This window comes from Oncorhynchus nerka, linkage group LG15, assembly GCF_034236695.1.
Source record: "Oncorhynchus nerka isolate Pitt River linkage group LG15, Oner_Uvic_2.0, whole genome shotgun sequence".
NCBI classification, from domain to species: Eukaryota; Metazoa; Chordata; class Actinopteri; order Salmoniformes; family Salmonidae; genus Oncorhynchus; species Oncorhynchus nerka.
The window spans coordinates 13,923,965-13,947,784 of NC_088410.1; the positions used below are offsets into that span (position 1 = coordinate 13,923,965).

At 48.1% G+C, this 23,820-nt stretch overlaps 1 protein-coding gene across 1 annotated transcript in view; it reads right to left on the reverse strand.

The window, feature by feature from the left end:
* Positions 1–23,820, reverse strand: part of pkd1a (polycystic kidney disease 1a) — a 187,354-nt gene that overhangs the window by 163,012 nt on the left and 522 nt on the right.

Genomic DNA, 23,820 nt, shown 5'->3' on the forward strand with positions numbered 1-23,820 from the left:
ATCAGCCTGGAGGTCTCCACCAGGGAAGACCTGATGAGGATCAGCCTGGAGGTCTCCACCAGGGAAGACCTGATGAGGATCAGCCTGGAGGTCTCCACCAGGGAAGACCTGATGAGGATCAGCCTGGAGGTCTCCACCAGGGAATACCTGATGAGGATCAGCCTGGAGGTCTCCACCACCGAAGACCTGATGAGGATCAGCCTGGAGGTCTCCACCAGGGAAGACCTGATGAGGATCCGCCTGGAGGTCTCCACCAGGGAAGACCTGATGAGGATCAGCCTGGAGGTCTCCACCAGGGAAGAGCTGATGAGGATCAGCCTGGAGGTCTCCACCAGGGAAGACCTGATGAGGATCACCCTGGAGGTCTCCTCCAGGGAAGACCTGGTGAGGATCAGCCTGGAGGTCTCCACAAGGGAAGACCTGATGAGGATCAGCCTGGAGGTCTCCACCAGGGAAGACCTGATGAGAATCAGCCTGGAGGTCTCCACCAGGAAGACCTGATGAGGATCAGCCTGGAGGTCTCCACCAGGGAAGACCTGATGAGGATCAGCCTGGAGGTCTCCACCAGGAAGACCTGATGAGGATCAGCCTGGAGGTCTCCACCACCGAAGACCTGATGAGGATCAGCCTGGAGGTCTCCACCACCGAAGACCTGATGAGGATCAGCCTGGAAGTCTCCACCAGGGAAGACCTGATGAGGATCAGCCTGGAGGTCTCCACCAGGGAAGACCTGATTAGGATCAGCCTGGAGGTCTCCACAAGGGAAGACCTGATGAGGATCAGCCTGGAGGTCTCCACAAGGGAATACCTGATGAGGATCAGCCTGGAGGTCTCCACCAGGGAAGACCTGATGAGGATCAGCCTGGAGGTCTCCACCAGGGAAGACCTGATGAGGATCAGCCTGGAGGTCTCCACCAGGGAAGACATGAGGATCAGCCTGGAGGTCTCCACCAGGGAAGACCTGATGAGGATCAGCCTGGAGGTCTCCACCAAGGAAGACCTGATGAGGATCAGCCTGGAGGTCTCCACCAGGGAAGACCTGATGAGGATCAGCCTGAAGGTCTCCTGTCGAGGAGTTGGTCCCACTCCTGCCGTGGACCGCTGGCTGACCTCTAAATGCCAGACGGCTGAACTCTAAATGTGCCAGACGGCTGACCTCTAAGCGTGCCAGACGGCTGACCTCTAAACGTGCCAGACAGCTGACCTCTAAACGTGCCAGACGGCTGACCTCTAAATGCCAGACGGCTGACCTCTAAATGCCAGACGGCTGACCTCTAAACGTCTGTGACGGCTGACCTCTAAACGTGCCAGACGGCTGACCTCTAAACGTGCCAGATGGCTGACCTCTAAACGTGCCAGACGGCTGACCTCTAACGTGCCAGACGGCCAAGAGACAACAGCAGCTGGACAGCTGATATCCTTTGGGTCCAGTAGGCACGGGTCAATGTGTGATTTTGGTGGTATGTGCTTTTGCTTGGTATGTCCCTTAGTACACACACACACACACACACGTACACACGTACACACACACACACGTACACACACACACACACACACACACACAGTATAAATATATATGTAATAAATTGGTTGTTAATAAACTCTGTTACATTTTTCACTGTGCTCCTAAATGTCTGTGTGCTCCTAAATGTCTGTGTGCTCCTAAATGTCTGTGTGCTCCTAAATGTCTGTGTGCTCCTAAATGTCTGTGTGCTCCTAAATGTCTGTGTGCTCCTAACTGTCTGTGTGCTCCTAAATGTATGTGTGCTCCAAGGACATTTCTAAGTGACCCCAAACTTTTGAACGGTAGTGTACTTTTTATCAATAATTATTTTGTCATCTTCATCTATTTCTGAGGGCCTCCCGGTTGGCGCAGTGGTTAACCTTGTCGCATCAGCGACTCCTGTGGCGGACCGGGCGCGGGGCGCGCTAACCAAGGTTGCCAGGTGCACAGTGTTTCCTCCGACACATTGGTGCGGCTGGCTTCCGGGTTGGATGGCGCTGTGTTAAGAAGTTGTGCGGCTTGGTTGGGTTGTGTATCGGAGGACGCATGACTTTCAACCTTCGTCTCTCCCGAGCCCGTACGAGAGTTGTAGCGATGAGACAAGATAGTAGCTACTAACAATTGGATACCACGAAATTGGGGAGAAAAAGGGGTAAAATAAATTAAAAACATCTATTTCTGAACTTCCCAAATTTACAGTTCAAAATGTGCCATGTGCCCCGCCCTTCAAACTACAAACTCAGTGCTCATGTCATTGACAGGAGCTTTCCTCTACCTAACAGACGGCGGAAGGAGAGAGCTCTGCTCAATATGTCCCATTCATTTTCATTGCACTCAAATGATAGACGACATGCGTATTGGGGTGAAAGAAGTCATGAGATGGGCAGGAGATGAAGGGTAAGGTTTATGGTTCAGGTTATGGTTATGGTTAGGTTTATGGTTATGGTTCAGGTTAGATTTATGGTTAAGGTTAGGTTTATGGTTATGGTTAAGGTTAGGTTTATGGTTTATGGTTCATGGTTCAGAGATTTATGGTTAAGGTTTATGGTTCAGGTTAGGTTTATGGTTCAGGTTAGGTTTATGGTTCAGGTTAGATTTATGGTTCAGGTTAGATTTATGGTTAAGGTTATGGTTCAGGTTAGGTTTATGGTTAAGGTTAGGTTTATGGTTAAGGTTAGGTTTATGGTTATGGTTCAGGTTAGGTTTATGGTTATGGTTCAGGTTAGGTTTATGGTTATGGTTATGGTTCAGGTTAGGTTTATGGTTATGGTTAGGTTTATGGTTATGGTTCAGGTTAGGTTTATGGTTCAGGTTAGGTTTATGGTTATGGTTATGGTTCAGGTTAGGTTTATGGTTCTGGTTAAGGTTAGGTTTATGGTTATGGTTCAGGTTAGGTTTATGGTTCAGGTTAGGTTTATGGTTCAGGTTAGGTTTATGGTTATGGTTCAGGTTAGGTTTATGGTTATGGTTCAAATCAAATCAAATCAAATTTTATTTGTCACATACACATGGTTAGCAGATGTTAATGCGAGTGTAGCGAAATGCTTGTGCTTCTAGTTCCGACAATGCAGTGATAACCAACAAGTAATCTAACTAACAATTCCAAAACTACTGTCTTATACACAGTGTAAGGGGATAAGGAATATGTACATAAGGATATATGAATGAGTGATGGTACAGAGCAGCATACAGTAGATGGTATCGAGTACAGTATATACATATGAGATGAGTATGTAGACAAAGTAAACAAAGTGGCATAGTTAAAGTGGCTAGTGACATAAGAATGCAGTCGATGATCTAGAGTACAGTATATACATATGCATATGAGATGAATAATGTAGGGTAAGTAACATTATATAAGGTAGCATTGTTTAAAGTGGCTAGTGATATATTTACATCATTTCCCATCAATTCCCATTATTAAAGTGGCTGGAGTTGGGTCAGTGTCAATGACAGTGTGTTGGCAGCAGCCACTCAATGTTAGTGATTGCTGTTTAACAGTCTGATGGCCTTGAGATAGAAGCTGTTTTTCAGTCTCTCGGTCCCAGCTTTGATGCACCTGTACTGACCTCGCCTTCTGGATGATAGCGGGGTGAACAGGCAGTGGTTCGGGTGGTTGATGTCCTTGATGATCTTTATGGCCTTCCTGTAACATCGGGTGGTGTAGGTGTCCTGGAGGGCAGGTAGTTTGCCCCGGTGATGCGTTGTGCAGACCTCACTACCCTCTGGAGAGCCTTACGGTTGAGGGCGGAGCAGTTGCCGTACCAGGCGGTGATACAGCCCGCCAGGATGCTCTCGATTGTGCATCTGTAGAAGTTTGTGAGTGCTTTTGGTGACAAGCCGAATTTCTTCAGCCTCCTGAGGTTGAAGAGGCGCTGCTGCGCCTTCTTCACGACGCTGTCAGTGTGAGTGGACCAATTCAGTTTGTCTGTGATGTGTATGCCGAGGAACTTAAAACTTGCTACCCTCTCCACTACTGATCCATCGATGTGGATAGGGGGTGTTCCCTCTGCTGTTTCCTGAAGTCCACAATCATCTCCTTAGTTTTGTTGACGTTGAGTGTGAGGTTATTTTCCTGACACCACACTCCGAGGGCCCTCACCTCCTCCCTGTAGGCCGTCTCGTCGTTGTTGGTAATCAAGCCTACCACTGTTGTGTCGTCCGCAAACTTGATGATTGAGTTGGAGGCGTGCATGGCCACGCAGTCGTGGGTGAACAGGGAGTACAGGAGAGGGCTCAGAACGCACCCTTGTGGGGCCCCCGTGTTGAGGATCAGCGGGGAGGAGATGTTGTTGCCTACCCTCACCACCTGTGGGCGGCCCGTCAGGAAGTCCAGTACCCAGTTGCACAGGGCGGGGTCGAGACCCAGGGTCTCGAGCTTGATGACGAGCTTGGAGGGTACTATGGTATTGAATGCCGAGCTGTAGTCGATGAACAGCATTCTCACATAGGTATTCCTCTTGTCCAGGTGGGTTAGGGCAGTGTGCAGTGTGGTTGAGATTGCATCGTCTGTGGACCTATTTGGGCGGTAAGCAAATTGGAGTGGGTCTAGGGTGTCAGGTAGGGTGGAGGTGATATGGTCCTTGACTAGTCTCTCAAAGCACTTCATGATGACGGAAGTGAGTGCTACGGGGCGGTAGTCGTTTAGCTCAGTTACCTTAGCTTTCTTGGGAACAGGAACAATGGTGGCCCTCTTGAAGCATGTGGGAACAGCAGACTGGTATAGGGATTGATTGAATATGTCCGTAAACACACCGGCCAGCTGGTCTGCGCATGCTCTGAGGGCGCGGCTGGGGATGCCGTCTGGGCCTGCAGCCTTGCGAGGGTTAACACGTTTAAATGTCTTACTCACCTCGGCTGCAGTGAAGGAGAGACCGCATGTTTTTGTTGCAGGCCGTGTCAGTGGCACTGTATTGTCCTCAAAGCGGGCAAAAAGTGATTTAGTCTGCCTGGGAGCAAGACATCCTGGTCCGTGACTGGGCTGGGTTTCTTCTTGTAGTCCGTGATTGACTGTAGACCCTGCCACATGCCTCTTGTGTCTGAGCCATTGAATTGAGATTCCACTTTGTCTCTGTACTGACGCTTAGCTTGTTTAATAGCCTTGCGGAGGAATAGCTGCATTGTTTATATTCGGACATATTACCAGACACCTTGCCCTGATTAAAAGCAGTGGTTCGCGCTTTCAGTTTCACGCGAATGCTGCCATCAATCCACGGTTTCTGGTTTGGGAATGTTTTTATCGTTGCTATGGGAACGACATCTTCGATGCACGTTCTAATGAACTCGCACACCGAATCAGCGTATTCGTCAATATTTCCATCTGACGCAATACGAAACATGTCCCAGTCCACGTGATGGAAGCAGTCTTGGAGTGTGGAGTCAGCTTGGTCTGACCAGCGTTGGACAGACCTCAGCGTGGGAGCCTCTTGTTTTAGTTTCTGCCTGTAGGCAGGGATCAGCAAAATGGAGTCGTGGTCAGCTTTTCCGAAAGGGGGCGGGGCAGGGCCTTATATGCGTCGCGGAAGTTAGAGTAACAATGATCCAAGGTTTTACCACCCCTGGTTGCGCAATCGATATGCTGGTAAAATTTAGGAGTCTTGTTTTCAGATTAGCTTTGTTAAAATCCCCAGCTACAATGAATGCAGCCTCCGGATAAATGGTTTCCAGTTTGCAAAGAGTTAAATAAAGTTCGTTCAGAGCCATCGATGTGTCTGCTTGGGGGATATATACGGCTGTGATTATAATCGAGGAGAATTCTCTTGGAAGATAATGCGGTCTACATTTGATTGTGAGGAATTCTAAATCAGGTGAACAGAAGGATTTGAGTTCCTGTATGTTTCCTTCATCACACCATGTCTCGTTAGTCATGAGGCATACGCCCCGCCACTCTTCTTACCAGAAAGATGTTTGTTTCTGTCGGCGCGATGCGTGGAGAAACCCGTTGGCTGCACCGCCTCGGATAGCGTCTTCCCAGTAAGCCATGTTTCTGTGAAGCAGAGAACGTTGCAGTCTCTGATGTCCCTCTGGAATGCTACCCTTGCTCGGATTTCGTCAACCTTGTTGTCAAGAGACTGGACATTGGCAAGAAGAATGCTGGGGAGTGGTGCGCGATGTGCCCTTTTTCGGAGTCTGACCAGAACACCGCCTCGTTTCCCTCTTTTTCGGAGTCGTTTCCTTGGGTCGCTGCATGCGATCCATTCCGTTGTCCTGTTTGTAAGGCAGAACACCGGATCCGCGTCGCGGAAAACATATTCTTGGTCGTACTGATGGTGAGTTGGCGCTGATCTTATATTCAGTAGTTCTTCTCGACTGTATGTAATGAAACCTAAGATGACCTGGGGTACTAATGTAAGAAATAACACGTAAAAAAAACAAAAAACTGCATAGTTTCCTAGGAACGCGAAGCGAGGCGGCCATCTCAGTCGGCGCCGGAAGTACTGGTTCAGGTTAGGTTTATGGTTATGGTTAAGGTTAGGTTTATGGTTATGGTTCAGGTTAGGTTTATGGTTATGGTTCAGGTTAGGTTTATGGTTCAGGTTAGGTTTATGGTTATGGTTCAGGTTAGGTTTATGGTTATGGTTAAAGTTAGGTTTATGGTTATGGTTATGGTTCAGGTTAGGTTTATGGTTATGGTTCAGGTTAGGTTTATGGTTCAGGTTAGGTTTATGGTTATTGTTAAGGTGAGGGTTATGGTTTATGGTTATTGTTAAGGTGAGGGTTATGGTTAAGTTTAAGGTTAGGTTTATGGTTAAGGTTAGGTTTATGGTTAAGGTTAGGTTTATGGTTATGGTTAAAGTTAGGTTTATGGTTATGGTTCAGGTTCAGGTTAGGTTTATGGTTATGGTTCAGGTTAGGTTTATGGTTCAGGTTAGGTTTATGGTTCAGGTTAGGTTTATGGTTATTGTTAAGGTGAGGGTTATGGTTAAGGTTTATGGTTAAGGTTAGGTTTATGGTTATGGTTAAAGTTAGGTTTATGGTTATGGTTATGGTTCAGGTTCAGGTTAGGTTTATGGTTATGGTTCAGGTTAGGTTTATGGTTCAGGTTAGGTTTATGGTTATGGTTAAGGTGAGGGTTATGGTTAAGGTTTATGGTTAAGGTTAGGTTTATGGTTAAGGTTAGGTTTATGGTTAAGGTTAGGTTTATGGTCAAGGTTAGGGATAGTGTGTGTATGACTGTATAATGTGACCTCCTCCATGTCTATTAGCTAGCAGCAGGCTGGCTCCTGTTCTCCCTGCTACCTCTAGCACATATGGTTCTGCTTCACACAGAAGTATGGGCAAGGATACACACACATACACACACACACACACGGTTCTGTTTTAGTAACGGCGTGGCCGGGGCCAATGATCTAACCATTCCTTATAAGGGCTGTCTGGTGCCACTTATACTGGGCTGGAGAAGCACACAACTGGGACAAACTGGGAGAGAAAGTGGAGAGAGAAAGTGGAGCGAGATAGAAAGTGGAGAGAGAGAGAAAGTGGAGAGAGAGAGAGAGAGAGAGAGAGAGAGAGAGAGAGAGAGAGAGAAAAAAAGTGGAGAGAGAAAGAAAGTGGAGAGAGAAAGAAAGTGGAGAAAGATAGACAGAAAGTGGAGAGAGAAAAAGTGGAGAGAGAAAGAAAGTGGAGAGAGAGAGAGAGACAGACAGAAAGTGGAGAGAGAGAAAGTGGAGAGAAAGTGGGGAGAGAAAGAAAGTGGGGAGAGAGAGAGAAAGTGGAGAGTGAGAGAGAGAGAGAGAGAGAGAAGTGGAGAGAGAGGGAAAGTGGAGAGAGAAAGAAAGTGGAGAGAGAGAGAGAGAGTGGAGAGAGAGCGAGAAAGAGAGAGAGAGAGAGAGAGAGAGAGAGAGAGAGAGAAAGAAAGTGGAGAGAGAGAGAGAGAGAGAGAAAAAAAAAAAAGTGGAGAGAGAAAGTGGAGAGAGAAAGAAAGTGGAGAGAGAGAGAGAGACAGACAGAAAGTGGAGAGAGAGAAAGTGGAGAGAAAGTGGGGAGAGAAAGAAAGTGGAGAGAGAGAGAGAGAAAGTGGAGAGAGAGAGAGAGAGAGAGAGAGAAAGTGGAGAGAGAGAAAGTGGAGAGAGAAAGAAAGTGGAGAGCGAGAGAGAGAGAGAGAGAGAGAGAGAAAGTGGAGAGAGAGAGAGATCTAATAGTTTTGAATTTGATGATGTATGGAGAGCTCTCTCTCCCCCTCTCTCTCTCCCTCCCTCCCCCAGAGTAGAGGCACTCCCCTCCCTCCAAGTTTTGTTTATGTTTGAGACTCAAAGCAGTGTGAAGATCAGCCAGAGCTGGAGAAGGAGAGAACCAGGGGAGAACCGTTAGGCCCAGCGACGGAGAACAATCCCCCCCACTGTGGATTGCCTCTACTCTAGACAGGTCGCCCCTATCAGTTCCATCATGAAGCTCCTGCCACAGTGGCTAGCCAGTCTGCTCTCCCTGCCCAGGACGGGGAGCCCTCTTCTACATGGTCCCTGGGGACATGTGTACTTCCCCCTTCATAGGACGGACAGGGAGCGAGAGAGGGGGAAAGAAGGAGGGAGGGAGGAAAGGAGGAGTGTGGAAGAAGGTGATTGGCTGGGCTCCGCAGGGCGGGTCAGTCCATGTCTTCCTCTCGTCTTTAGAACATTCTGTCCATTCTGCTGCTCAGGCTGTCTGGAGTCCAGCTGGCAGGAGAGCTGGGCAGCTGTGAGCAGTGATTTCACACACACTTTCGATCTCTCCACCGTTCCTCCTTTTTTCCTCTCCCTCTCTCCACACAGTCCTCTCCTCTATCTCTTTCTCTCTCTCCACACAGTCCTCCTCGATCTCTTTCTCTCTCTCCACACAGTCCTCTCCTCTATCTCTTTCTCTCTCTCCCACAGTCCTCTCCTCTATCTTTCTTTCTCTCTCCCCTCCTCCTCTCCTCGATCTCTTTCTCTCTCTCCACACAGTCCTCTCCTCGATCTCTTTCTCTCTCTCCCCTCCTCAATCTCTTTCTCTCTCTCCACACAGTCCTCTCCTCGATCTCTTTCTCTCTCTCCCCTCCTCCTCTCCTCAATCTCTTTCTCTCTCTCCACACAGTCCTCTCCTCGATCTCTTTCTCTCTCTCCACACAGTCCTCTCCTCGATCTCTTTCTCTCTCTCCCCACAGTCCTCTCCTCAATCTCTTTCTCTCTCTCCACACACTCCAGTAGTCTCTCTCTCTCTCCCCTCCTCCTCAATCTCTCTCCCCTCTCTCCTCTCTCTCTCTCTCTCTCTCTCTCTCTCTCTCTCTCTCTCTCTCCTCCCCTCTCTCTCTCTCCTCTCTTTCTCTCCCCTGCTCCTCTCCTCTCTCTCTCTCTCCACTCCTCCTCTCCTCTCTCTCCACACACTCCATTAGTATCTCTCTCTCTCTTCCCTCCTCTCTCTCTCTCTTTCTCTCCCCTCCTCCTCTCCTCTCTCTCTCTCTCCCTCCTCCTCTCCTCTCTCTCCACACACTCCAGTAGTATCTCTCTCTCTCTCTCCCCTCCTCCTCTCCTCTCTCTTTCTCTCCCCTCCTCCTCTCCTCTATCTTTCTCTCTCTCCACACACTCCTGTAGTCTCTCTCTCTCTCCCCTCCTCCTCTCACTCCACACACTCCAGTAGTATCTCTCTCTCTCTCCCCTCCTCCTCTCCTCTCTCTTTCTCTCCAGTCTCTTGGCCCTGAATGTGCTCTTCTAATTACAGAACCAAATCAAATTATTACCCTCTTCGTCTCTCTTCAAATCTCTCTCCATTTCTCTCCATCTCTGACAGCAGAGAGGAGAGAAGAAGAGTCCCAGAGTGGAGAATGAAGAGGAGGGAGAGAGAGAGATGGTGGGAGAGGAGGGAGAGAGAGATGGTGGGAGAGGAGGGAGAGAGAGATTGGGAGAGAGAGAGATAGATGGTGGGAGAGGAGGGAGAGAGACTTTGAGAGAGGAGAGAAGATGGTGGGAGAGGGAGGGAGGAAGAGAGGAGAGAGATCCCAGTGGAGAATGAAGAGAGGAGAGAGAGATGGTGGGAGAGGAGGGAGAGAGATGGTGGGAGAGGAGGGAGATGGTGGGAGAGAGAGAGATGGTGGGAGAGGAGGGAAAGAGAGAGATGGTTGGGGAGAGAGAGAGATGGTGGGAGAGGAGGGAGAGATGGTGGGAGAGAGGGAGAGAGATTTGTTGGGAGGGAGAGAGAGAGAGATGGTGGGAGTGGGGGAGGAGGAGGGAGAGAGGGAGAGAGAGAGATGGTGCGGAGAGAGAGAGATGGTGGGAGAGGAGAGATGGTGGGAGAGGAGGGAGAGAGATGGTGGGAGAGAGAGGAGAGATGGTGGGAGAGAGAGAGATGGTGGGAGAGGAGAGAGAGAGAGATGGTGGGAGAGGAGGGAAAGAGAGAGATGGTGGGAGAGGAGGGAAGGGAGAGAGAGATGGGAGGGGAGAGGAGGGAGAGAGAGATGGTGGGAGAGGAGGGAGAGAGATAAGAGAGAGGTGGTGGGAGAGGAGGGAGAGAGAGATGGTGGGAGAGGAGGGAGAGAGAGAGATGGTGGGAGAGGAGGGAAAGAGAGAGATGGTGGGAGAGGAGGGAAGAGGTGGGAGAGAGATGGTGGGAGAGGAGGGAAGAGAGAGGGAGAGAGATGGTGGGAGAGGAGAGGAGGGAGAGATGGTGGGAGAGGAGGGAGAGAGATGGTGGGAGAGGAGGGAGAGAGAGAGATGGTGGGAGAGGAGGGAAGAGAGAGAGAGGTGGGAGAGGAGGGAAAGAGAGAGATGGTGGGAGAGGAGGGAGAGAGAGAGATGGTGGGAGAGGAGGGAGAGAGAGAGATGGTGGGAGAGGGAGAGGAGAGAGAGAGGAGGGAGAGAGATGGTGGGAGAGGAGGGAGAGAGATGGTGGGAGAGGAGGGAGAGAGAGATGGTGGGATGGTGGGAGTGGTGGGAGGGAGAGAGATGGTGGGAGAGGAGAGGAGAGAGAGATGGTGGGAGAGGAGGGAGAGAGAGATGGTGGGAGAGGAGGGAGAGAGGTGGGAGAGATGATGAGGGTGGGAGAGATGGGAGAGGAGGAGAGAGAGATGGTGGGAGAGGAGGGAGAGATGGTGGGAGAGGAGGGAGAGAGATGGTGGGAGAGGAGGGAGAGGGAGATGGTGGGAGAGGAGAGGAGAGAGAGAGATGGTGGGAGAGGAGGAGAGAGAGATGGTGGGAGAGGAGGGAGAGAGAGGGAGAGATGGTGGGAGAGAGATGGTGGGAGAGAGATGGTGGGGGAGGGGAGAGGAGGAGAGAGAGAGATGGTGGGAGAGGAGGGGGAGAGAGGTGGGAGAGATGGTGGGAGAGAGATGGTGGGAGAGATGGTGGGAGAGAGATGGTGGGAGAGGAGGGAGAGAGAGAGATGGTGGGAGAGAGGGAGAGAGAGAGATGGTGGGAGAGGAGGGAGAGAGAGATGGTGGGAGAGGGAGAGAGAGAGAGAGAGATGGGAGAGGAGGGAGAGAGATGGTGGGAGAGGAGAGAGAGAGGTGGGAGAGGAGAGATGGTGGGAGAGGAGGTGGGAGAGAGAGAGAGATGGTGGGAGAGGAGGGAGAGAGAGATGGTGGGAGAGGAGGGAGAGAGATGGTGGGAGAGGAGGGAGAGGTGGGAGATGGTGGGAGAGGAGGGAGAGAGAGATGGTGGGAGAGGAGGGAGAGAGAGATGGTGGGAGAGGAGGGAGAGACTTGTTTTTCCAGAGCTGTGAAGAGTCTCTCCCCCTGTCCTCCCTCTCTGACTCTCTCCAAGTGAAACAGGCAAAGAGGCCTTTGTAGTTAACCACCACCAAGTCATCCCAACTCAAACCACGTCTCTCCATCCACCTGTCCTCTCTCTCTTTCATTCCACCTATAACTTATTCCCTCCTCTTCTCATTCCCTCTCCACTCACTCACTCTTCTACCACACTTCTTTTCCTCCCCCACCCTCCCTGTTTCCCCCACCCTCCCTCTCACCCCCCCCCGTCTCCCCCACCTTCCCTCTCGCACCCCACCCTCCCCCCACCTTCCCTCTCGCCTCCCCCCTCTCCTGTTGTGGCTGAAGACCAGTCTCTGAGCTCATGAGGTTGAGGTTAGCAGCACAGAGAGGGCCTAATTGTGCCAGGGACAACACACACAAACACACACACACACTCCGCTGACTAGGGGCCTGATGTAGCTCTAGAGGAGTGTGGATTAGGGACAACACACACACACACACTCCGCTGACTAGGGGCCTGATGTAGCTCTAGAGGAGTGTGGATTAGGGACAACACACACACACTCCGCTGACTAGGGGCCTGATGTAGCTCTAGAGGAGTGTGGATTAGGGACAACACACACACACTCCGCTGACTAGGGGTCTGATGTAGCTCTAGAGGAGTGTGGATTAGGGACAACACACACACACTCCGCTGACTAGGGGTCTGATGTAGCTCTAGAGGAGTGTGGATTAGGGACAACACACACACACTACGCTGACTAGGGGTCTGATGTGCTCTAGAGGAGTGTGGATTAGGGACAACACACACACACTACGCTGACTAGGGGTCTGATGTAGCTCTAGAGGAGTGTGGATTAGGGACAACACACACACACTTGACTAGGGGTCTGATGTAGCTCTAGAGGAGTGTGGATTAGGGACAACACACACACTACGCTGACTAGGGGTCTGATGTAGCTCTAGAGGAGTGTGGATTAGGGACAACACACACACACTCCGCTGACTAGGGGTCTGATGTAGCTCTAGAGGAGTGTGGATTAGGGACAACACACACACACTACGCTGACTAGGGGTCTGATGTAGCTCTAGAGGAGTGTGGATTAGGGACAACACACACACACTACGCTGACTAGGGGTCTGATGTAGCTCTAGAGGAGTGTGGATTAGGGACAACACACACACACTACGCTGACTAGGGGTCTGATGTAGCTCTAGAGGAGTGTGGATTAGGGACAACACACACACACTACGCTGACTAGGGGTCTGATGTAGCTCTAGAGGAGTGTGGATTAGGGACAACACACACACACTACGCTGACTAGGGGTCTGATGTAGCTCTAGAGGAGTGTGGATTAGGGACAACACACACACACTACGCTGACTAGGGGTCTGATGTAGCTCTAGAGGAGTGTGGATTAGGGACAACACACACACACTACGCTGACTAGGGGTCTGATGTAGCTCTAGAGGAGTGTGGATTAGGGACAACACACACACACTACGCTGACTAGGGGTCTGATGTAGCTCTAGAGGAGTGTGGATTAGGGACAACACACACACACTCCGCTGACTAGGGGTCTGATGTAGCTCTAGAGGAGTGTGGATTAGGGACAACACACACACACTACGCTGACTAGGGGTCTGATGTAGCTCTAGAGGAGTGTGGATTAGTGTGGAGTCTCTGGTTTAGAAATAGCTGTAGCTAATTATACATGCATGGAAAAAAGGAATGAAATATCCATAAATATATGTGTGTGTGTGTGTGTGTGTGTGTGTGTGTGTGTGTGTGTGTGTGTGTGTGTGTGTGTGTGTGTGTGTGTGTGTGTGTGTGTGTGTGTGTGTGTATTACTGTCCTTGTGGAAATTCTCCATCATGGGGACATGTCCACATGAAGACAATAGCTATTTTAGGCTTAGTGGTTAGGTTTACAGTTAGGGGTTACAATTATGGTTAGGTTTACGGTTAGGGGTTACAATTACGGTTAGGTTTACGGTTAGGGGTTACAATTACAGTTAGGGGTTACAATTACGGTTAGGTTTACGGTTAGGGGTTACAATTACGGTTAGGTTTACAGTTAGAGATTACAATTACAGTTAGGTTTACGGTTAGGGGTTACAATTACGGTTAGGTTTACGGTTAGGGATTACAATTACGGTTAGGTTTACGGTTAGGGGTTACAATTACGGTTAGGTTTACGGTTAGGGGTTACAATTACGGTTAGGTTTACAGTTAGGGGTTACAATTACGGTTAGGGGTTACAATTACGGTTAGGTTTACAGTTAGGGGTTACAATTACGGTTAGGTTTACGGTTAGGGGTTACAATTACGGTTAGGTTTACAGTTAGGGGTTACAATTACGGTTAGGTGTTACAATTACAGTTAGGTTTACGGTTAGGGGTTACAATTACGGTTAGGTTTACGGTTAGGGGTTACAATTACGGTTAGGTTTACGGTTAGGGGTAAAGGTAAATAGGATCTTGAAGGGAAATACAATTTAGGTCCCCACAAGTATAGTAAAATATCTGCTTTGTGTTTGTGTGTAAGAGAGCTCAGAGTCAAAGACTATCTCACACACACATGCACAAACACACACACACACACACACACACACACACACACGGAGAGAGAAATGTCTACACTGAGTCGGTAAATGATGAACCCAGATTATTCTGTTTAACTAGCACCAGTTAACCATTACAGACACACACTAGTGCTGGAGCTGTCTGTGGTGTTATGTCCACTGTAATACTGTAGTAACAGTGAAGAGTCATGGCTGTAATGACATACTGTAGTGACAGTGAAGGGTCATGGCTGTAATGACATACTGTAGTAACAGTGAAGGGTCATGTCTGTAATGACATAATGACATACTGTAGTGACAGTGAAGAGTCATGTCTGTAATGAAAAACTGTAGTGACAGTGAAGGGTCATGTCTGTAATGACATAATGAGATACTGTAGTGACAGTGAAGAGTCATGGCTGTAATGACATACTGTAGTGACAGTGAAGGGTCATGTCTGTAATGACATACTGTAGTGACAGTGAAGGATCATGTCTGTAATGACATAATGACATACTGTAGTGACAGTGAAGGGTCATGTCTGTAATGACATACTGTAGTGACAGTGAAGGGTCATGTCTGTAATGACATAATGACATAATGACATACTGTAGTGACAGTGAAGGGTCATGTCTGTAATGACATAATGACATACTGTAGTGACAGTGAAGCGTCATGTCTGTAATGACATACTGTAGTGACAGTGAAGGGTCATGTCTGTAATGACATAATGACATACTGTAGTGACAGTGAAGGGTCATGTCTGTAATGACATACTGTAGTGACAGTGAAGGGTCATGTCTGTAATGACATACTGTAGTGACAGTGAAGGGTCATGTCTGTAATGACATACTGTAGTAACAGTGAAGGGTCATGTCTGTAATGACATACTGTAATGACAGTGAAGGGTCATGTCTGTAATGACATAATGACATACTGTAGTAACAGTGAAGGGTCATGTCTGTAATGACATACTGTAGTGACAGTGAAGGGTCATGTCTGTAATGACATACTGTAGTGACAGTGAAGGGTCATGTCTGTAATTACATACTGTAGTAACAGTGAAGGGTCATGTCTGTAATGACATACTGCAGTGACAGTGAAGGGTCATGTCTGTAATGACATAATGACATACTGTAGTGACAGTGAAGGGTCATGTCTGTAATGACATAATGACATACTGTAGTAACAGTGAAGGGTCATGTCTGTAATGACATACTGTAGTAACAGTGAAGGGTCATGTCTGTAATGACATACTGTAGTAACAGTGAAGAGTCATGTCTGTAATGAAAAACTGTAGTGACAGTGAAGGGTCATGTCTGTAATGACATAATGAGATACTGTAGTGACAGTGAAGAGTCATGGCTGTAATGACATACTGTAGTGACAGTGAAGGGTCATGTCTGTAATGACATACTGTAGTGACAGTGAAGGATCATGTCTGTAATGACATAATGACATACTGTAGTGACAGTGAAGGGTCATGTCTGTAATGACATACTGTAGTGACAGTGAAGGGTCATGTCTGTAATGACATAATGACATAATGTAGTGACAGTGAAGGGTCATGTCTGTAATGACATAATGACATACTGTAGTGACAGTGAAGCGTCATGTCTGTAATGACATACTGTAGTGACAGTGAAGGGTCATGTCTGTAATGACATAATGACATACTGTAGTGACAGTGAAGGGTCATGTCTGTAATGACATACTGTAGTGACAGTGAAGGGTCATGTCTGTAATGACATACTGTAGTGACAGTGAAGGGTCATGTCTGTAATGACATACTGTAGTAACAGTGAAGGGTCATGTCTGTAATGACATACTGTAATGACAGTGAAGGGTCATGTCTGTAATGACATACTGTAGTAACAGTGAAGGGTCATGTCTGTAATGACATACTGTAGTAACAGTGAAGGGTCATGTCTGTAATGACATACTGCAGTGACAGTGAAGGGTCATGTCTGTAATGACATAATGACATACTGTAGTGACAGTGAAGGGTCATGTCTGTAATGACATAATGACATACTGTAGTAACAGTGAAGGGTCATGTCTGTAATGACATACTGTAGTAACAGTGAAGGGTCATGTCTGTAATGACATACTGTAGTGACAGTGAAGGGTCAATGGGCTAGACAGTGTTCTAGCATCTTGATGGTTTAGTGGTTAGTTCTGAGTTCTGTTGCATCAAAAGGGTTCAATATGTGCCCCCTTCGTCCCCCACACTCTTCCTCCCCTCTTTTTCTGTTCTTTAAACACACTCTACCCACTCTCCCTCTTCTCTCTCTTTCTCCCCCCCTTCTTTCCCCTCCCCCCCTTTATTTACTGCCTTGTGGAATGACTGTACTTCCGTGAGTGATGTCATCAGTTGCCGTCGTCACGGTAACAAAACAAACCTCCAGGCATATGGCCTGTGGATTCAGTCTTTCCCAGCTTGTTAAAAAAAATGGAGGAAAGAAAGAAAGAAAGAAAGAAAGAAAGAAAGAAAGAAAAAAAAAAAAAAGTATCACTTGTTTCTTTGGCCTGAACATTTACGCTATCAGGAGATGGAGGGATGAGGATACACTGGAGGAAGGAGAGGAAGAGAGAGAGGGGGGAGAAGAGGCTAGAGTGAGAGAAAGGCCGCAACCAAGATGGAGAGGGGAAGAGAGAGAGAACAAAAGAGGATGAAGAGGAGTGAGGAAGAGGAAAATAGGAAGAAAGAAGAATAGAGGGAATAGAAGGAGGAAGAGGGATGAGAGAAAGAGAGGGATGAGAGAGAGACAGATGAGAGAGAGAGAGAGGGATGAGGGAGAGAGAGAGAGGGGATGAGGGGGAGAGAGAGAGGGGGATGAGGGAGAGCGAGGGGGTGAGGGAGAGAGAGGGGGAGGGGGATGAGGGAGAGGGGGGATGGGGATGAGGGAGAGAGAGAAGGGGAGGGGGATGAGGGAGAGAGAGAGGGGGATGAGGGAGAGAGAGAGGGGGATGAGGGAGAGAGAGGGGGTGAGGGAGAGAGAGAGAGGGATGAGGGAGAGAGAGGGGGATGAGGGAGAGAGAGGGGGATGAGGGAGAGAGAGAGGGGATGAGGGAGAGAGAGAGGGGGATGAGGGAGAGAGAGGGGGTGAGGGAGAGAGAGAGAGGGATGAGGGAGAGAGAGGGGGATGAGGGAGAGAGAGGGGGATGAGGGAGAGAGAGGGGGTGAGGGAGAGAGAGAGAGGGATGAGGGAGAGAGAGGGGATGAGGGAGAGAGAGGGGGATGAGGGAGAGAGAGGGGGGATGAGGGAGAGAGAGAGGGGGATGAGGGAGAGAGAGGGGGTGAGGGAGAGAGAGAGAGGGATGAGGGAGAGAGAGGGGGATGAGGGAGAGAGAGGGGGATGAGGGAGAGAGAGAGGGGGATGAGGGAGAGAGACAGTAGTCCCTATACATGACATCTGTTAGACTTCTGAAGAGACGAGGTGTACTGCCAGATCTAACTACTCTGTAAATACTCTGGTTTATAAGACAACATCTCCTGCTGTGTGTGTGTTTGTGTGTGTGTGTGTGTGTGTGTGTGTGTGTGTGTGTGTGTGTGTGTGTGTGTGTGTGTGTGTGTGTGTGTGTGTGTGTGTGTGTGTGTGTGTGTGTGTGTGTGTGTGTGTGTGTGTGTGTGTGTACAGTTGTACTTCTCCTGGGCTGGTCCGGGTTGTGATAGTTGCTGCGTGGTTGTCCTGGTAACGACACAAAGCAAAACAGTACCGTAGCCAGGAAAATGGAGATGTGTGTGTTTACAGCTACTGTGTGTGTGTGTGTGTGTGTGTGTGTGTGTGTGTGTGTGTGTGTGTGTGTGTGTGTGTGTGTGTGTGTGTGTGTGTGTGTGTGTGTGTGTGTGTGTGTGTGTGTGGCAACACCAGAATCATCTGAGCATCACCTACCCTAGAGATGTGGGATATAATGTTTGTAGAAGTGAAGAATAGACCTATGCCTTCATCAAACAGCCTTCAGCACTTCCCACTTTGTCTCTTACTGTATCGCTCAGTCCAGACTTTATGAACCCCTGAGCTCAGATCACACTTTACACACCTCTCTGTCCATAATACTCCTATTGATTAAAATGGCTAAACTGATCCTTGATCAGTACTCCTACTCTGACAGTTCCATAACAGAAGACTGGTGATTATGACCTAGGTCAGCTTGGAGCCCTGTGACAGTTCCATAACAGAAGACTGGTGATTATGACCTAGGTCAGCTTGGAACCCTGTGACAGGTCCATAACAGAAGACTGGTGATTATGACCTAGGTCAGCTTGGAGCCCTGTGACAGTTCCATAACAGAAGACTGGTGATTATGACCTAGGTCAGCTTGGAGCCCTGTGACAGGTCCATAACAGAAGACTGGTGATTATGACCTAGGTCAGCTTGGAGCCCTGTGACAGTTCCATAACAGAAGACTGGTGATTATGACCTAGGTCAGCTTGGAGCCCTGTGACAGTTCCATAACAGAAGACTGGTGATTATGACCTAGGTCAGCTTGGAACCCTGTGACAGGTCCATAACAGAAGACTGGTGATTATGACCTAGGTCAGCTTGGAGCCCTGTGACAGGTCCATAACAGAAGACTGGTGATTATGACCTAGGTCAGCTTGGAGCCCTGTGACAGTTCCATAACAGAAGACTGGTGATATTGACCTAGGTCAGCTTGGAGCCCTGTGACAGTTCCATAACAGAAGACTGGTGATATTGACCTAGGTCAGCTTGGAGCCCTGTGACAGTTCCATAACAGAAGACTGGTGATATTGACCTAGGTCAGCTTGGAGCCCTGTGACAGTTCCATAACAGAAGACTGGTGATTATGACCTAGGTCAGCTTGGAGCCCTGTGACAGTTCCATAACAGAAGACTGGTGATTATGACCTAGGTCAGCTTGGAGCCCTGTGACAGTTCCATAACAGAAGACTGGTGATATTGACCTAGGTCAGCTTGGAGCCCTGTGACAGTTCCATAACAGAAGACTGGTGATTATGACCTAGGTCAGCTTGGAGCCCTGTGACAGTTCCATAACAGAAGACTGGTGATATTGACCTAGGTCAGCTTGGAGCCCTGTGACAGTTCCATAACAGAAGACTGGTGATTATGACCTAGGTCAGCTTGGAGCCCTGTGACAGTTCCATAACAGAAGACTGGTGATTATGACCTAGGTCAGCTTGGAGCCCTGTGACAGTTCCATAACAGAAGACTGGTGATTATGACCTAGGTCAGCTTGGAGCCCTGTGACAGGTCCATAACAGAAGACTGGTGATTATGACCTAGGTCAGCTTGGAGCCCTGTGACAGTTCCATAACAGAAGACTGGTGATTATGACCTAGGTCAGCTTGGAGCCCTGTGACAGTTCCATAACAGAAGACTGGTGATTATGACCTAGGTCAGCTTGGAGCCCTGTGACAGTTCCATAACAGAAGATTGGTGATTATGACCTAGGTCAGCTTGGAGCCCTGTGACAGGTCCATAACAGAAGACTGGTGATTATGACCTAGGTCAGCTTGGAACCCTGTGACAGGTCCATAACAGAAGACTGGTGATTATGACCTAGGTCAGCTTGGAGCCCTGTGACAGGTCCATAACAGAAGACTGGTGATTATGACCTAGGTCAGCTTGGAGCCCTGTGACAGGTCCATAACAGAAGACTGGTGATTATGACCTAGGTCAGCTTGGAGCCCTGTGACAGTTCCATAACAGAAGACTGGTGATTATGACCTAGGTCAGCTTGGAGCCCTGTGACAGGTCCATAACAGAAGACTGGTGATTATGACCTAGGTCAGCTTGGAGCCCTGTGACAGGTCCATAACAGAAGACTGGTGATTATGACCTAGGTCAGCTTGGAGCCCTGTGACTGGTCCATAACAGAAGACTGGTGATTATGACCTAGGTCAGCTTGGAGCCCTGTGACAGTTCCATAACAGAAGACTGGTGATTATGACCTAGGTCAGCTTGGAGCCTGTGACAGTTCCATAACAGAAGACTGGTGATTATGACCTAGGTCAGCTTGGAGCCCTGTGACAGTTCCATAACAGAAGACTGGTGATTATGACCTAGGTCAGCTTGGAGCCCTGTGACAGGTCCATAACAGAAGACTGGTGATTATGACCTAGGTCAGCTTGGAGCCCTGTGACAGTTCCAGTCAGAGAATTAGAATTCATTAGAATCCCAACTAATTTCATGGTAATTATATGTCTCCAACGGCCGTGGTGCTGGAATAGCTCTTCCTCTCCATCCACAGAAATGATATATTTTCTACCGTTTACTGACTTTTCTCAGGAGGACAGCGGGGTTTGCTTAGCTTGATGCAATTAACGCTCCTGTCCAGTTTGGCTGGACTCTGACACGACAGTATCACTCCTCGCCACCGCAGAACCCATGTCTTCGCTCAGCTATCCCTGCGAAAGTCCAGCCCCTTATGCAGAACCCATGTCTTCGCTCAGCTATCCCTGTGAAAGGCCAGCCCCTTATGCAGAACCCATGTCTTCACTCAGCTATCCCTGTGAAAGGCCAGCCCCTTATGCAGAGCCAATGTCTTCGCTCAGCTATCCCTGTGAAAGGCCAGCCCCTTATGCAGAACCCATGTCTTCACTCAGCTATCCCTGTGAAAGGCCAGCCCCTTATGCAGAACCCATGTCTTCACTCAGCTATCCCTGTGAAAGGCCAGCCCCTTATGCAGAACCCATGTCTTCACTCAGCTATCCCTGTGAAAGGCCAGCCCCTTATGCAGAACCCATGTCTTCACTCAGCTATCCCTGTGAAAGGCCAGCCCCTTATGCAGAACCCATGTCTTCACTCAGCTATCCCTGCGAAAGGCCAGCCCCTTATGCAGAACCCATGTCTTCGCTCAGCTAACCCTGTGAAAGGCCAGCCCCTTATGCAGAACCCATGTCTTCACTCAGCTATCCCTGTGAAAGGCCAGCCCCTTATGCAGAACCCATGTCTTCGCTCAGCTATCCCTGTGAAAGGCCAGCCCCTTATGCAGAGCCAATGAAATGGAAACACGGCCACACACACTGCGACATTAATGAATTGGATTCGGTTAATCCTGCAGACCTCTAACGGTTTCTCCTTTTTCTATTCAATTACATACGACATATTATTAGACATATTACAGGACCAATTTCTGTCATTTCCATAGGCTAAGTAAAGGTAAGGCATATCCAAACAGAAGCCTATGGATTAGCATAACTATCTATGTATGGGCCAATATAAACCTTATTCCCTCCACGCAGTCGCCAGATCGTGACCTTAATAAATGACATGCTGCAGTTTACTTCTAAAACCTGAACAGTTCGTTTAAAACACATGAAGTTTTCACTTTAGAAAAACCCAGCGCCTTGAGAAGAGATTTAACCTAAAAACGAACGGAGAAAAAGTTTAAAACGTAAAGGGTTTGTGGAGAAAATAAACTGCTAACATCCGGCTCCTTCAGGCAGGCAGCGAGAGGACAGAATGTTCCGGCCTGAAGTTTAAAGCTCCACGCCTGCCTTCAGAGCTGACCCGTCTTGTAGGCTGCTACCCATCGGTCAAACTCAAAACAACAACCTTTGATGGCCTCTGTCTTGGATAGTGACCTTCTAGGACTAAGGCACTAACACTTCCAACACACCGACAGCAGCTTGACGCATTCGTTCGATAAATCAAGCACCACACCGAACAAACGCAGCGTTTCTCTGGAAATGAATGTCATTCTGGTACCAAAACGACACTTTAGTTGTGTTCGAAGGGTAACACCTCTCAGAACGGGCAGACAGAGAAGAGGGGACGCGGAGACCAACTTGTTGCCTTGGAACTATTTTTGTTTTGGTCATTTGTCGTGGGGACAACTTACAACGTTGCTCAACGGAGTTCTATGTGACTGTGATGCACTTTGGTCTGGTGCAGCTACTTCCTGTTGAGGGTCTCTATGGGTGGAGCATTAGGCTGATCGCCCAAACCATATAATGAGTAAACACCAAGTATCCAAAACAAGTTCTCAACCTTTGTTATTTGTCTCAATATCTATTAAACACGCAACCATTTCTAATCACATTGAATCATTTCTCCTAAGAATAAATACATGCACAATTCATAGGAATAAACATGTATTGGACTACTACTACTAATTTTTTTATTTTTTTTATTTTACCTTTATTTTACTAGGCAAGTCAGTTAACAAATTCTTATTTTCAATGACGGCCTAGGAACAGTGGGTTAACTGCCTGTTCAGGGGCAGAACGACAGATACTACTAATACAACTACTACTACTACTACTACTACTACTACTACTACTACTGTTACTACTACTACTGTTACTACTTCTACTACTACTACTACTACTACTACTACTACTACTGTTACTACTACTACTGTTACTACTACTACCTGTTGCTGTTAATACTACTACTATTACTACTATTGCTACTACTACAGCTACTACTACTATTACTACTATTGCTACTCCTACTATTACTACTATTGCTAATACTACTACTACTACTACTATTGCTACTACTGTTACTACTACTACTACTACCTGTTGCTGTTAATACTACTACTGTTACTACTACTACTACTACTATTACTACTATTGCTACTGCTACTAGTACTATTACTACTATTGCTACTACCACTATCACTACTATTACTACTACTGTTACTACTACTACTACTGTTGCTACTCCCCCCCCCCCCCCCCCCCCCATTATAACGTCCTTTCTCTCATTACAAAATTGCTATTAGGTTGCTACTGCAACATTGTATCTCACTTCAAATTGGCATCAAAGGCCACAAAGCACAACAAAAGTATCAACTCAAAACAGTTCGATCACATGGTACGCAGCATCATCTGGATATTGTGCAACAACAGTTCAACATTCCCCTTCTGTTACCATTTCCGTCACAGCGACAGCGTCGTTGCATTTTGGTCCACCAGAATGACATTCATTTCCAATGGAACGCTGCGTTTGCCTTGCGTTGCAGAGCCAGTTGAGGTGCAGTCGTTGGGTTTATGTGTCAAACTGTATGCGTAAGATGACTTGACATAAATGGTAGCAGAAGGTGAATGTTGAACATTTGTTGCACACATATCCAGATAATGCTGCATACCAATTTGACACTGTAGGTGTGATCGAGGCGTCAGGCAGTCTACACATACAGTTTGAGACACACGTTCGAAAAATCTAATTGATGCACCACACAGAACGCATTGGAACTGCCTCTGCAACGCAATGCTGCAAGGCAAACGCAGCGTTCCGTTGGAAATGAATGTACTTCTGGTGTACCAAAATGCAATAACACTGTCGATGGGGTCGAGGCGTAACTTTTTCCATGACAGCATGCCTGGCAGCCTGCCAGTCTATTCTGGAGTATCATATCTGTAGTGAAACGGAAATATCTTCCTCAGCACCAGCCAATGGCACACAAACAAACGACCTACACAAACAACTGAACAAGAGTGTTCAGAATTAAAATGTTACGTCACGGGAGATGCCAACTCCCCATCCCTCCTCCACCGGAGGGAAAGTGCCGTGGGGCACACTCGGGGTTATGTCAATTACCGAGCGGTGCGTTGGCATACCTCACACGCCGCTTCCCATTTGGATTGTTACATGCTATC